The 5,882-nt window shown below is 39.9% G+C and overlaps 1 non-coding gene across 1 annotated transcript; it reads right to left on the bottom strand.

Annotated features, from left to right (window-relative positions):
- Positions 1 to 3,655: 3,655 nt before the first annotated feature.
- Positions 3,656 to 3,729, bottom strand: TRNAM-CAU (transfer RNA methionine (anticodon CAU)). Its single transcript has one exon. It is a non-coding gene; the product is annotated as a tRNA-Met (tRNA).
- Positions 3,730 to 5,882: the final 2,153 nt, after the last annotated feature.

Below are 5,882 nucleotides of genomic sequence, written 5' to 3'. Positions count from 1 at the left end.
GTGCTCAGAAATGGTCGAAATAGTGAAATAGGAGGATCGCTATGACTATAGCCCTTGGAAAGTCTTCTAAAGAAGAAAAAACTTTATTTGATACTATGGATGACTGGCTACGCAGAGACCGTTTCGTTTTTGTGGGTTGGTCCGGTCTATTGCTCTTTCCTTGTGCCTATTTTGCCTTAGGTGGATGGTTCACGGGTACAACCTTTGTGACTTCATGGTATACTCACGGATTGGCCAGTTCCTATCTGGAAGGTTGTAATTTCCTAACTGCCGTAGTTTCTACTCCTGCTAATAGTTTAGCACATTCTTTGCTGCTATTATGGGGTCCCGAAGCACAAGGAGGTTTGACTCGTTGGTGTCAATTAGGTGGTCTATGGACCTTCGTTGCTCTTCACGGTGCTTTCGGTTTAATAGGTTTCATGTTACGTCAATTTGAACTTGCTCGATCTGTACAATTGCGACCTTATAATGTTATTGCATTCTCTGCTCCAATTGCTGTCTTTGTTTCTGTATTTTTGATCTATCCATTGGGACAGTCCGGTTGGTTTTTCGCACCTAGTTTTGGTGTAGCAGCTATTTTCCGTTTTATCCTCTTCTTTCAAGGTTTTCATAATTGGACCTTGAATCCATTTCATATGATGGGAGTTTCCGGAGCATTGGGTGCTGCTCTTCTATGCGCTATTCATGGTGCTACCGTGGAAAATACTTTATTTGAATATGGTGATGGTGCAAATATGTTCCGTGCTTTTAACCCGACTCAAGCCGAAGAGACTTATCCATGGTCACTGCTAACCGCTTCTAGTCCCATATTTTTGGGGTTGCTTTTTCCAATAAACGTTGGTTACATTTCTTAATGTTATTTGTGCCAGTGACCAGTTTATGGATGAGTGCCATTGGAGTAGTTGGTCTAACTCTAAACTTACGTGCCTATGATTTTGTTTCCCAGGAGATCCGTGCAGCAGAAGATCCTGAATCTGAGACTTTCTACACAAAAAATATTCTCCTGAATGAAGGTATTCGTGCTTGGATGGTGGCTCAAGATCAGCCTCATGAAAACCTTATATTCCCTGAGGAGGTCCTACCTCGTGGAAACGCTCTTTAATGGAACTATAGCTTTAGCTGGTCGTGATCAAGAAACCACTGGTTTCGCTTGGTGGGCCGGTAATGCCCGACTTATCAATTTGTCGGGTAAATTGCTTGGGGCTCACGTGGCTCATGCCAGATTAATTGTATTCTGGGCCGGAGCAATGAACCTATTCGAAGTGGCTCATTTCGTACCGGAAAAACCTATGTATGAACAAGGATTGATTCTGCTTCCCCATATAGCTACTCTAGGATGGGGAGTCGGTCATGGTGGGGAAATCGTGGACACTTTTCCATATTTTGTATCTGGGGTACTTCACTTAATTTCTTCTGTAGTTTTAGGTTTTGGTGGTATTTATCATGCACTCATAGGACCCGAAACTTTAGAAGAATATTTTCCATTCTTTGGCTATGTATGGAAAGATAGAAACAAAATGACCACAATTTTGGGTATTCACCTAATCTTGCTAGGTGTTGGTGCTTTTCTTCCAGTGCTAAAAGCTTTGTATTTTGGAGGTGTATATGATACTTGGGCTCCCGGCGGTGGAGATGTAAGAAAAATTACGAACCCGACACTTAACCCAAGTGCTATATTTGGTTATTTACTGAAATCTCCTTTCGGAGGAGAAGGATGGATCGTTAGCGTGTACAATCTAGAAGATGTAATTGGAGGACATGTATGGTTAGGTTCCATTTGTATCTTCGGTGGTATCTGGCATATCTTAACCAAACCTTTTGCATGGGCTCGTCGTGCATTCGTATGGTCCGGAGAAGCTTATTTGTCCTATAGTTTAGCGGCTCTATCCCTCTTTGGTTTTATTGCTTGTTGTTTTGTTTGGTTCAACAATACCGTTTATCCCAGTGAATTTTATGGGCCCACCGGCCCAGAAGCCTCTTAAGCTCAAGCGTTTACTTTTTTAGTTAGAGACCAACATCTTGGAGCTAGTGTGGGGTCTGCCCAAGGACCTACTGGTTTAGGTAAATACCTTATGCATTCTCCGACTGGAGAAATTATCTTTGGAGGGGAAACGATGCGTTTTTGGGATCTCCGTGCTCCTTGGTTGGAACCCCTAAGGGGCCCTAATGGTTTGGATCTGAGCAAGTTGAGAAAAGACATACAACCTTGGCAGGAACGACGTTCAGCAGAATATATGACTCATGCTCCTTTAGGTTCTTTAAATTTTGTGGGTGGTGTAGCTACCGAAATCAATGCGGTGAATTATGTCTCTCCCCGAAGTTGGTTATCCACCTCCCATTTCGTTCTAGGATTTTTCTTCTTTGTAGGTCATTTGTGGCATGCGGGAAGGACTCGTGCAACTGTAGCAGGATTTGAGAAAGGGATTGATCGTGATTTTGAACCTGTCCTTTCCATGACTCCTCTTAACTGAAACAATAGATCAAACCAGATGGAAGAAAAATCGATTCAATTTCATTACATCTATCTCCCATATCGACGGGATAGGAGTCTTTTCAAATACTCTTTTTCCAACTGGATCCTTGTAGCTCGGCTATATACAGCCGAGCTATTCTCTTTTTTTTTTTTATTGGACCGGTAAATGCAATTGTTGAAAAACAAAAGGAGAGAGAGGGATTCGAACCCTCGATGGTTTTTTTATCTATATCGGTTTTCAAGACCGGAGCCATTAACCACTCGGCCATCTCTCCCGGGGACAACTTCTATTCTACCCCTTCGTATAATCCCTAACTATAAGCATAAAGTCGGGTCGATACCAACTATACCTGTGACATATGATGATTTTTCATCATCTGGAATGGAAAAAAAAAGAAACGAATTTCCCTCTCCTCTCACACTCAAATATCAAATTGAAAAAGTTTGAAAGCTCGATCAATTTATGGTCAAATCCTTTCCATAGTGCATTTGATCATAATTGAAAATTGGGGATCGGATGGTATAGTCTATTCAATTTGTTGGGAGCTTGTAAGATCACAACCATGACTATTGCTTTCCAATCAGCTGTGTTTGCATTAATTGTTATTTCATTTTTACTAGTGATTGGTGTACCTGTTGCACTTGCCTCTCCCGATGGTTGGTCAAGTAGCAAAAATGTTGTATTTTCGGGTGTATCATTATGGATCGGATCAGTCCTTTTTGTAGGTATCCTTAATTATTTCATATCTTAGATATGTTCTAGATGTTTTAGGTTCACACTCCCTCCCCCTCCTCCCGGAGGGCTTTATAGCTTTTCTGAAGGGCCTTTTACTTTAGGCCCAAGGAGGAGGGGTTTTCCATATCTGTAATTGAATTAATAATTGGACCATTCAAAAATGGTATCTACTTACGAATGGGATTGAACATATATGTATTTTCCATTTCAGTTATATGAATATATAGATATTCATATAATTGAAATGCGGGTATGGTTGAATGGTAAAATTTCTCTTTGCCAAGGAGAAGATGCGGGTTCAATCCCCGCTACCCGCCTTTCACATGGAATATGAAAAAGAATAGTTCATGTATTGATCGTTTCTTTTCCTCACTTATAATTCAATTATAAATTGATAAGTGAGAGAGCAATCCTTTCCGGACCAAAATACTTCGTATGTTCTGGTCTGGCGGAGACAGGATTTGAACCCGTGACCTCAAGGTTATGAGCCTTGCGAGCTACCAGACTACTCTACTCCGCACCAGTGATTTATATCATAATCAGAATGGGTACACAAAACAATAATGGGATATAGTACCCCTATCCCTATATAGGGATAGGGGTACTATATCCCATTATCACAAGAAACTTCAATTACTTTTTTTCTTTTCCTACCAACTTGATTTTTTTATCCCGGGCAATAAACATGCGTGGGCCATCTCACGGAGTATGTGTCCAGACAATCCAAAGTCTCGATAGTTGGCTCTAGGTCTTCCAGTCGAAGAACAACGTCAATGGAGATGTGTAGGTGCACTATTACGTGGTGAAGATTGCAATTTTCTATGAATTTCCCATTTGTCATCCAATGATGACACTTTGCTTTTTTCCTCCAAAGATTGACGAATTAAATGATATTTCCGTTCCAGTGCTTTTCTCTTCTTCTCTCTCTGAATGAGACTCTTTCTCACCATAATAGTTCAGTCGGTACTATTACCTACCAAGAATCAAAATATAGATTAGATTTTAGATGGAGTAATATTATGTTGATTACTTTTTCTCTGTGGGGTATTATTGTCATTGTATCAATGACAATACCCCACAGAGAAATTGATGAAGAAGAATTAACCAAATTTACCTGATGTATAGGCAATTAAAAAAGCTGCATAAGTGAATATATAACCTACGGAAAAGTGAGCTAATCCAACTAATCGTGCTTGAACAATGGAAAGGGCTACTGGCTTGTCTCTCCATAAAACTAAATTAGCTAAAGGTGTGTGTTCATGGGCTCATGTGAGATTTTCAATCAATTCCTACCAACATCCATGCCAGGAAATCAAGAACATAAATCCTATAGCCCAAACAAGATTCCTAAATAAGAACATCCACGCCCAAACAAATAAATTGTTCATACCAAAAGGATTGTATCCATTAATAAGTTGTGAAGAATTTAACCATATATAATTTCTTGACCATCCCATTAAATAACTGGAAGACTCATTAAATTGTGCTACATTACCTTGCCATAATGTTATATGCTTCCAATGCCAATAGAAAGTAACCCATCCAATAATATTCAACATCCAGAAAACTGCTAAATAAAAAGCATCCCAGGCCGAGATATCGCAAGTACCACCCCGTCCCGGACCATCGCAAGGAAAACTATAACCAAAATCTTTTTTATCTGGCATTAACCTGGAACCACGCGTATCCAAAGCACCTTTAACTAGGATCAATGTAGTTGTATGCAAACCTAGAGCAATAGCGTGATGAACCAAAAAGTCTCCAAGACCAATTGTTGAGAACAATGAATTATTATTATCATTAATAGCATTTAACCAACCGGGTAACCATATGCTCTTACCTGCATCGAATGCTGGACCACTTGTTGAAGATAGGAGTATATCGAAATCATATAACGTCTTACCATGAGCAGATTGTATCCACTGAGAAAATATGGGCTCGATCAAGATTTGTTTTTCTGGAGTACCGAAAGCAATCATAACATCATTATGGACATAAAGTCCCAAGGTATGGAAACCTAGTAATAAACTAACCCAACTAAGATGAGATATTATAGCTTCTTTCTGCTCCAACGTTCTCGCCAATACATTATCCTTATTCTGTTCCGGATTATAATCCCTAATGAGGAATATAGCTCCAGGAGCAAAGGCTCCTGTCATAATGAACCCGACAATGTATTGATGATGAGTATATAATGCAGCTTGGGTGGTGAAGTCTTATGCTATGAATGCATAAGCGGGTAAAGAATACATGTGTTGAGCTACCAAGGAAGTTATAACCCCCAAAGAAGCTAAAGCAAGACCCAATTGAAAATGAAGAGAATTATTGATTGTGTTATAAAGACCCTTATGTCTGCGTCCTAATAGGCCTCCTGGAGGAACATGTGCCTCCAAAATATCTTCCATACTGTGACCAATCCCAAAGTTGGTTCTATACATATGACTAGCAATTGAAAAAACAAATGCAATAGCTAAATGATGATGAGCCATATTAGTCAGCCATAAACTTTGAGTTTGTGGATGGAATCCTTCGAGAAGAGTTAGAATAGTAGTTCCCGCCCCTTGGGAGGTACCAAATAAGTTACTACTAGAATCAGGATTTTGAGCATAGAGATTCCACTGACCTGTGAAAAGCGGTTCTAAACCTTCGAGATGTGGTAATACATCCAAAAAA

The sequence above is a fragment of the Pinus tabuliformis genome, chromosome X (assembly GCF_031772625.1).
Source record: "Pinus tabuliformis cultivar Carrire ecotype Pingquan chromosome X, CPIR1, whole genome shotgun sequence".
Lineage (NCBI taxonomy): Eukaryota > Viridiplantae > Streptophyta > Pinopsida > Pinales > Pinaceae > Pinus > Pinus tabuliformis.
This window is presented reverse-complemented; position numbering and strand designations above follow the sequence as displayed.